At 47.6% G+C, this 10,197-nt stretch overlaps 1 long non-coding RNA gene across 1 annotated transcript; it reads right to left on the reverse strand.

Moving 5' to 3' along the window:
* Positions 1–4,425: 4,425 nt before the first annotated feature.
* On the reverse strand, positions 4,426–9,339 carry LOC132532623 (uncharacterized). The gene is made up of 3 exons (XR_009544547.1): positions 9,243–9,339; positions 6,343–6,469; positions 4,426–4,574 (listed from the first exon to the last, which is right to left on the reverse strand). It is a non-coding gene; the product is annotated as an uncharacterized LOC132532623 (long non-coding RNA).
* Positions 9,340–10,197: the final 858 nt, after the last annotated feature.

The raw sequence follows: 10,197 nt of genomic DNA on the forward strand, positions 1-10,197 counted from the left end.
AACAGAGACGACCAGAGACACAGGGCTGGGCTGAGAACGCAGTTTAATCTTTATTCACGAACGGGCAAATCACCACACCATGTGCTTTTCTCCATCATCCTCTCTCTGCCGCTGCTGCTGGGACTCTGCCCGTCCTTAGCATAGGGGGCGGGGAGAAAGCGGGGCGCGAAACTAGCAAGGGGCAAACCAATTCTTCTCAGAGGTCAGGGGGAAGGGAACATAGCAACAATTCCCCCTTCTGTTTTAAACTAAATGACCACAGTATCAGGGGTGTGGGGTGAACAGAAACCTATATCGTACGGGCATTTTCAAAAGAGAAACTGGCATAAACATGGAGAAACATGTAAGCAAGTAACAAGAACCAGTGTGCTGCCAAGGGAGGGCCTGAGGGGGCCATTTTTTTGCCTCTGTGGGCAAAACTTTATCAGCTTAAAAAAAAACCATTTCCTGCCTCTGGGGGGCATACTTGCCTCGACAGGCATTTTCTAGCATGGGGGCGGGGAACGGCCTAGAGTCCCAAAGGCAGCTGGCTGCAGTCAGTGTTTGAGAAATATAGCAGCACTTTTGCACTTTTGTGCAAAGTGTCTAAGGGTGTACCAGTGAGTCCAATAGGAGTGCCAGTCGAAAGCAGATGTCCACGGAAGAATTGCTAGGGGGTGGAGCGTTGTATGAGGAAGGTCCGCTGCAGGAATTCTGCTTTCCTGTAGAGAACTTGACAGCTGCAATTTACTTACTATGAAACAAACTTGTAGCAGGTTAGAAGTTTATCACAATTGATAACTATTACACTTAGAAGTCTTTTTTAGAATGATTTTAAGGTTGGTTAAGGTTTAAACAATAGAATGTGAAAAAGTAAACATGAGAATCAAGGAAAGAAAACCTCAGGCATGAGTATCATTAGCATAGCCATTGTGTAATCTACCATTTCTAATAGGGAAGGTAATCGAGAGTTTTACATATCAACAAGTCTATTTAACCTTTTGTTACACCCATTTAAGATGGAGACACACCCTAGGTGTGCACAGGTTTTGTTTAGACCAACTTAGTTAAAATATATTGATTGTTAACTAATTTTTACCTCAGACTTTAAATGTAAGTTAATTTTATCTTTATGAGAATTACGTTGAAAACCTTTTTCATTTAACTTTGCCTGGTAAGAATTTAGCCTTAAAGATATATTCTTAGCCTTAAAGTTAATGTTACCAAACTTTAAACACACACATACACATGGTCTTCAATATACAAGGACATGTCATTTTAAACATGAATTTAGATCTATACTGTCTTAGCCGTTCTGGGAGTGCATTGTCCAGTGGTGGCCTCTTGGGCAGCTTCACTTCTAGGAATTGCAGGTTGCGATCTCTGGACGAATCTGCGTATTTTAGCTTGTCTGCCTTCAGACCCAAGCTGGAGATCTCGGCCAGGGGGCCCAGTTTCGGCAGGGAGCCCGCGGTCTCCAGGTGGTCCGGGATCTGTCCAGACTTCATAGCACGAGGGCGGGCGGGCCAGCCATGCAGAAGATGCGGGCCAAGGTGCCCCAGGGTGACGGCCATGATAGGCTGCCGCAGCCCTGCCCCATGGCCCTGCCATGTTTGCTGCCCTGCTCACAGTGGCCGAGCAGCGTGGAGGGAGCCCACGCCCAGTGCCCTGCGCCACGCGGCGGAAAGCTGGCTCATGCGGGCTGGCGTTGGGCTCCTGCGGGCTGGCGTTGGGCAGAAACCACAGAGTGGTCCAGAGATAAATGTTCCAGAAACAGCAAAACAGTCTTGTGAAGAAAGGACAGACGCCTTTGGAGATCTCTTCACAAGCAGAAGAGAAGGCCATAGTACATAGGTAGCCAAATTGTCTTCACTTATCTGAGAGATGTGCAGGTCCGGTCCCACATTGTAGGCACCATATGTTGTTTTATCCAGGCTGGCTTCATGGGCGGGTAACAGAGACGACCAGAGACACAGGGCTGGGCTGAGAACGCAGTTTAATCTTTATTCACGAACGGGCAAATCACCACACCATGTGCTTTTCTCCATCATCCTCTCTCTGCCGCTGCTGCTGGGACTCTGCCCGTCCTTAGCATAGGGGGCGGGGAGAAAGCGGGGCGCGAAACTAGCAAGGGGCAAACCAATTCTTCTCAGAGGTCGGGGGGAAGGGAACATACCAACAGAGAGACACCTGCAACCCTGCTTCACCATTCGAAAAGCTTTCGCCCTGCAGGGGCTTGAACCCAGGTCCTTGTGCACTGTGACGTGCACTCAACCAGGTGTGCCACCATCCAGCCCCCTCAAATATGTTTTTTACAGGAAGGGACACTGAGCTCAGAAAAGCAGGAGTAACTTCTATATTCTTGGCTTAAGTCAGCAGACCTGGCCCAGGGCCTGACTCCATAACCAGGCCTCCTACCAATTCTTTCCACCCTAGTCCAGATCCTTCCCCATTCATCTTTGAGAACTGATAACATTCTCTGTTCCCTGTGCCATCCCTTACCTCCATGAGCCAGATACTATGCTCTGGCTCTAAATTTCAAGGTCCACAAAGAAATCTAGTCAGAGGGTGGTGAAGAAATAACTCAATTGGCAGAGCTTCAAGATTGCATGTTGGAGATTCCTGGCCCTGTTTCAGGCGCCATTATGCCGGGCTAGCTTCGCAGGTGGGAGACAGACGACCAGGGACTCATGGCTGAGCTGGGAAGCAGTATCTCTTTATTCATGTGGAACGCAGCGCAATCTAAGCCATCTCTAATCACAGTCCTGTCCTTATGTATATACTCGCCAAGTAGGGTGGAAACAGGATGTGATGTAGAGAGGGTGGAGCGAGAAAGCCTGGTGGAAATCAGGGTGTACTACGAGAGGGGGCAGAGCAAAAAGACATCATGAACCAGTGGGGATTAAACCAATGCCCTGCAGGCAGGGCGGTGCTTAGTTAACAGTGGTTATGTAAATAGAATACAGTGTTAAGCAGGGGGGATTAAACCAACGAAACAGAAGGGGTTTCAGAAGCAGAATTAGAAGCAGACCCACATCTCTGACTCATCTGAAATTCTCTTCTTGCCCTTTTTTAAAATTGTTGTTGTAGTTGTTGTTGTTATTGATGTCGTTGTTGTTGGCTAGGACAGAGAGAAATGGAGAGAGGAGGGGAAGACAGAGGGGGAGAGATAGACACCTACAGACCTGCTTCACCACCTGTGAAGCGATTCCTCTGCAAGTGGGGAGCCGGGGGCTCGAACTGGGATCCTTAGGCTGGTCCTTGTGCTTTGCGCCAAGTGGGCTTAACCTGCTGAGCTACTGCCCGACTCCCTGAAATTCTCTTCTTAACATCATAAATCAGGGGGCTTGGTGTCATCTCACCTGGAGAAGGCACTTCTTTATTTATTTTAAAAAGGAAACATTAACAAAACCATAGGACAAGAGGGGTACAACTTCACACAGTTCCCACCACCAGAACTCTGTATCCCATCCCCTCCCCTGATAGCTTTCCTGTTCTTCAACCCTCTGGGAGTATGGACCCAGGGTCATTGTAGGATGCAGAAGGTGGAAGGTCTGGCTTCTGTAATTGCTTCCCTGCTGAATATGGGTGTTGACTGGTCGACCCACACTCCCAGGCTGGAGGAGGCATTTCTTACTATGCTCCAAGAACAAGGTTTGAGTCCCTGGCCACAGCATGAGAACATCATGTAAAGTAGAAGCTTTATGAGCCACGCTATAGCCTCTCTCTCTCTCTCTCTGTATATATATGTGTGTATATATATTTATTTGTTACTGGATAGTGACAGAAATTGAGAAGGGAGGGAAAGATAGAGAGGGAGAGACACATCCCTGCAGCCCTGCTTCATCATTCATGACACTTACCACCTATAGGTGGGGGGACCCGGTGCTTGAACCTAGGTCCTTGCACATGGATGGTAACGTATGGGCTCAACTGGGTATACTACCACCTGGACCGAAGCTATGGTGTCTCTGCCTCATTTTGTCTAAAGAAAGAAAGAAAGAAAAAAAAAAAAAAGACCCCTGGGAGTGGAGGAATTTTGTAAGCACAAAGCCCCAGAAAAAATTCTGGCAGAGAGGGATGAGAGAAGGAGGAGGGGGAGGAGGAAGAGGTAGAGAAAAAGAAGGAGAAGAAGTTTTTAAAAGAAATCCGGTTGGGGCCTGGCAAAATTGTTCTCATTTGGTTATTTGCAGGTCTTTTTAGTATCTACTTTAATTCACCCAATTATACTGCAATACCACAGGCTATGTGTCCGCAAACCCAAAGTCAGTGTTGCATAGAATTTAAGTATGTTTATAATTCGCAAAGACAGTATAACAAATTTCCTGTGGGCAGGGTATTTTCAGTATTACACATTTATTACATAAATACTTTACACAGCACATAATAGTATATAAACACTAGAGAACTTGACTAGAATAATGAAACATTCTACTAAGAAAGGAGTATTTGTCATGAAGATATTTATGGCACCAAGTCAGAGGCCCTCATTTACGTTACAGACGCAAGGAAGCAGGGGGTCACAGTCGGTGTACAAGTTACATTGATCACAGCCCGGGATGGCGGGGTAACACGTGGCCTTCATCTTTGGAGGTCTTAACAGAAGACATACACAGAGCATGGGGTTAGACATTTCCTTCTTAATTAGTCTGTCACAATAGTCAGGGATGTCTGTGAAGCTGGTGGCTGAAGACACATGTGACACCAGCTTGAGATAGAAGCTCTCCACCCTTGTTACAAGTTTCTGTCTAATTCTTTCCTCTCCTGTAGCTGTCAAAATGTGGAAGCAGGCTGGGCAGTGGCATATATGCTTAAGTGCATGATACCATGTGCAAGGACCCAGGTTCGAGCCCCTGTTCCCCACCTGCAGGAGGGATGCTTCATGAATGGTGAAGCATATCTGTAGCTCTCTCTCTTTCCCTCTTGCTCCATCTTTATTTCCTCCACCCCTCTCTATTTCTCTCTGTCCTAGCAAATAAAATAGAAGGAAAATCAAGGGGGAAATAATTGGCCACCAGGAGTGGTCGATTCATAGTGCTGGTAGTAAGCTCCAGTGATGACCCTGGTGGCAAAAAAAAAAAAAAAATAGAAAGAAGAAGAAAGCAGAAATAAAGAAAGGGAGGAAGGAAGAAAGAAGAAAGGAGAGAAGGCAGGCGGTGAGGCAGGTCTGCAGGTGTCTGTCTTTCTCTCCTGTCTTCCCCTCCTCTCTCCATTTCTCTCTGTCCTGTCCAACAACAACGACATATTATAACTACAACAATAAAACAACATGGGCAACAAAAGGGAATAAATAAATAAATAAATAAATAAATAAATAGTAAAAAACAAAAAGAAGAAGGAAGGAAGAAAGAAAGAAAGAAAGAAAGAAAGGGAAATGTGGAAGCAGGGTAATGCCAATCAGGAGAAGACATTGCAGGCTGGTTTACCCAGGTGGCCTCTGCAGGCCCACCCCTGCTGTGCACTACAGAAAGGTGCTGCCTTTGATGGCCCCTACTTTCTCGGCCTCACTTTCTGGCCACCAGGCTTAATTTCCCCAGCGCAGAAACCCCACCGTTTCTTACGACCCATCTCTCCCTTACTGGAAGGCTCTTCTCCCCTAAACTTGGTGATCGCTTGTCTGACCTACACCCGCTTGTCAGGTGTCTCCAAGGACCTGCACCTCAGCTTCCTCATGTGCCTCACTGCCACCTCCCTGTCCCCAAGGTCACGGGAGATGAGGGCTGAGAGGCTCCTCTTCCACAGGTGACGCCAAGGAATAGGAGGCGAGACCCAGAGGTGGGGCCTCGTTCCGAGTCCCCGGTCAGCAGCTACTGAGGGTCAAAACTCAGAAGCCCAGAAACAGCAAAGCTGTGGTGTTGAGTGAGGTTCCGAATCTTCTACTTAAGAGCCCACAGGTCCCAGTCTGAAGGGGAGGCGCTCACCTAGACAGTTTTACCTTTCCAAGCCCTTTTTAAAAATTATCATCTTTATTTATTGGATAGGGACAGCCAGAAGTCGAGAGGAAATGGGGTGATAGAGAGGGAGAATCAGAGAGACACCTGCAGTCCTGCTTCATCACTCGTGAAGCTTTCCCCCGCAGGTGGGGATCAAGGGCTTGAGCCTGGGTCCTTGCGAACTGTAACATGTGTGATCAACCAGGTGCGCCACCACCCACCCCCCCCTTCCCAACCCTTCTACTATCTTTATCCACCCTACCTCCATTCCTGACCTCACTGGAAAGTATGTGTTTGTGTTTGCGTGAGGAGGGGGCTACAGGGGGGTGAGAGAGGATGGGGGAAGGACAGAGCAGGGAATGCCCCTGCCCCAGCAGGCCTCTATGTTTCCATTTGAAGGGTGTCACTCGCTTTCACCCACGTCACTCACTTCAGTGCATTGGCCACTTTGAGGTAAAGGCAGATGACAAAAACCAGCAGCACGAATAAGGCCAGTAGCATGCTGCCACCGATACCAATCATGATTGTGGAATCCATCCTGAAGAATGAATGCCCACCTGAAGAGAAGAGAAGGCAGGCGTGTGGGGTTCTTCCCACAGTCATCACCGCCTCAATATGTACCCCCACCCCCATCCCCAGGGTGAGAAGGACCCCATGTCCCAAACCGCAGACCTTACAGCGGAAAACCCTCAGTGAAACTTTCCAGGAAGGCCTCTCGGATCTCAGACCTGTCTTAAGCATGGGTTCAAAGGATGAATACAGGGGCCGGGCGGTAGCACAGCGGGTTAAGCGCACATGGCACAAAGCGCAAGGACAGGTGTAAGGATCCTCGCTCGAGCCCCGGCCTCTTCCCTGGGCTCTTAAGGGGGTCGCTTCATGGATAGTGAAGCAGGTCTGCAAGTGTCTCTTTCTCTCTCACTGTCTGTCTTTGTCTCCTTTCTCTGTCCTATCCAACAACAACAACAACAAGGGCAACAAAAATAGGAAAAAAATGGCCTCCAGGAGCAGTGGATTCATAGCCCAGGTACTGAGCCCCAACGATAACCCTGGACGCAAAATAAATAAATAAATATTACAGGATAGTCTCACTCAAGGGCAGTAGTTGAGATATAAGAACAGAAAGGGGAAATACAAAGGAGAACTCAGACTGGGTTTGATGTATTGCACCAATGCAAAGGACTTGGGTGGGGGGAAGCAAGGGGCAGCTCTCAGGCTCTGGTACATGATGGAGGAGGGGACCAGGGGCTTGAACCTGGGTCCTTGCACACTGTAACATGTGTACTCAACCAGGTGCGCCACCACCCACCCCCCTTTCCGACCCTTCTACTATCTTTATCCACCCCACCTCCCTTCCTGACCTCACTGGAAAGTATGTGTTTGTGTTTGCGTGAGGAGGGGCACACCCAGTTAAGTGCACATAGTACAAAGACATGCACAAGGATCCGGGTTTGAGACCGTGCTCCCCACCAGTAAGGGGAGCTTCACCAGCGGTGAAACAGTGTTTTTCTCTTACCCTCCCTCTCTCAATTTCTCTCTGTCCTGTCCAATAACATGAAAAAGTAATGCTGCTGGGAGCAGTGGATTTGTAGTGGTAGCACTAACCCCTGTGATAACCAACCTTGGAGGTAAAAAAAAAAAATCTTTCTCAATGAACAGGCGCTGAAACACAGTATCCTATAGAGAGAAACCAGGAGCAAATCGGGAACACTCGGTCCGAGCACAGACAGGAATGTGCCCTTGCGAGTGCAGCACTAGTCTGCCTCCGAGAGAAGTGGTTTTATTCCAGATACCCGAGGGTCTCACAGAATGCATCCTTGACAGACTTACCATGGACCCCTTGCTGCTCTTCAAGTTTAAAACCAGTTTATGGGGCAGTTAAAGTTTGGATTCTTGAGCTTGAGATCCCCGGCATCACATAGGTCACAGTGAAGTTGTTGCTGTTGCTGCTGCTATTGTTTTTCCCTTTCTCCTCCATAAATAAGTAAATAAATCTTCAACATGTAATTTATGGGGAGATGCAAACTCATCCTTTGACCTTTTTAGGAAACATCAGCTTTTAACACGGCTCGACAATTCTTGGGGGCGGGGGTGCTGGGCAGAGGCCCACCCAGTTGAGGACACATGTTCCAATGTGTAAGGACCTGGATTCAAACTGCTGGCCCCCATCTGCAAGGGGGGAAGCTTCACAAGTAGTGAAGCAGGTCTGCAGGTGTTTCTCTCACGCACTCTTTCTCTCCCTCGCCTTTTGATTTTGTTCTGTTCCTATCCAATAGTTAAATAACTAAAAATATTTTTAAAAATTCAGGGGGGGGCAGATGACTAGCGGGGCAGTGTGGGCAGTTAAGAGTACACGCTTCTGGGCTTCAGATCACCGTGGACAGAACCAGAGGATCACTACGGGTGGAAGAGCAGTACTAGGTGTCTCTTTTATGTCTTCCGCTCCCTCCCTCTCTCTAAAAATAGTAGAAACTAATGGGCTGGTATCACTCAAGTGAAAGACCTAGGTTTAATTCATGGTGCCACATGTGACAGAGTGATGTGCTGGTTCCTTTAATTAAAAAGCAAAAAACAGGGCAGGGGTAGATAGCATAATGGTTATGCAAAGAGACTCTCATGCCTGAGGCTCCAAAGCCCCAGGTTCAATCCCCTGCACCACCATAAACCAGAGCTGAACAGTACTCTGGTAAAAAAAAAAAAAAAAGAAAAAGAAATCCTTTCTTACAAGGGAAGATTCTGGAGAGTATAACCTCCCTAGGCTCTGAGATGGGAAGCAGTCATCACAGATCAAGAAACCAGCTTTTTTTTTTTTTTTTTTTTTTTTTGCCTCCAGGGTTATTGCTGGGCTCAGTGCCTGCACCTTGAATCCACTGCTCCTGGAGACCATTTTTCCCCTCCTTTTGTTGCCCTTGTTGTAGCCTTGCTGTGGTTATTATTGTTGTTGTTGATGTCTTTCGTTGTTGGACAGGACAGAGAGAAATGGAGAGAGGGCAAGACAGAGACGGGGAGAGAAAGATAGACACCTGCAGACCTGCTTCACCACCTGTGAAGTGACTCCCCTGCAGGTGGGGAGCCGGGTGCTCGAACCCAGATCCTTATGCCGGTCCCTGCGCTTTGTGCCACCTGCGCTTAAACCATGGCACTACCGCCCGACCCCCAAGAAACCAGCTTCTTCAGGAGTATTTTCCCCTCATCTTGCCTCAGCCCTTTCCTTCCCAAATGCACCCATATGAAATCTCACTTGTCTGGATTGCACAGCCCTCTTGATCTAATCCTCTGAAGCTGGGTGAGAAGCGAACCCGAAGTACAAACTTGACCAGTAGGCACACTTACCTGTTAAACCATCTGATCTGGATGAAGACCAACTGTAAAACTAAGAAACAAATGTCAGGGAACAGGATACAACTCAAGCCTACACTTCGAGGAAGAGGGGCCAGAGAGTGTGTACACTTGAGAGCACGGTCAACGCTCAGTTCTAAATTCCATGCCCCACACTGTGTGACATCAGGTCTCTGGAGACCAGCTCTCTTGCCTGGAGTTCTCAATTCTGTTTTCTGTGGAGGTATGTTTTAGTTCCTGTGAAACAGAAATACTATTTTGAATCATTCAATTTCAGGCTTCTACTTATTCAAGTCTTAGTTTCCTCACATACATTTTCAGAACTTAACTGCTAGCCAAAAAGGGGTTTCAATTTTTCAATTTAAAAATAAAAGATATCTGGAGACACCCAAGGTCTCAGGTTCAATCCCCAGCACCACCATAGGGCAGAAGTGAGTGTGTATGTGCATGATCCCCCTCAAATCCTATGGTGTTATAAACTCACATCGAACCAATAAAAATTTTTTTAAAAGAGTTCTCACAAATAAAAGATAAAAATAAAATAGGCCTCGGGAGATAGCACAGCAGTAGTGCACAGAGCTCGCATGAAGTCTCAGGTTTGGGTATCAGGCAGTGGTGCACCTGGCTAAGGGCACATTAAGGGCACATCGTACGACAAGGACCTGCACAAGGATCCCAGTTTGAGCCCCTGGCTCCCTTCCTGTAGGGTGGGGGTCACTTCACAAGTGGTGAAGCAGATCTGCAGGTGTCTATCTTTCTCCCTCTCTATCTCTGTGTCCTCTCTCAATTTCTCTCTGTCCTATGCAATTAAAAAACTGGAACAAAGATGGCCACTAGGAGCAATGGATTCATAGTGTAGGCACCGAGCCCCAGAAATAACCCCGAAAGCAAAGCAAAGCAAAGCAAAGCAAAACAAAATGTGCCAGGTTCAATCCCTAGCATCACCAGA

This window comes from Erinaceus europaeus, chromosome 14, assembly GCF_950295315.1.
Source record: "Erinaceus europaeus chromosome 14, mEriEur2.1, whole genome shotgun sequence".
NCBI classification, from domain to species: domain Eukaryota; kingdom Metazoa; phylum Chordata; class Mammalia; order Eulipotyphla; family Erinaceidae; genus Erinaceus; species Erinaceus europaeus.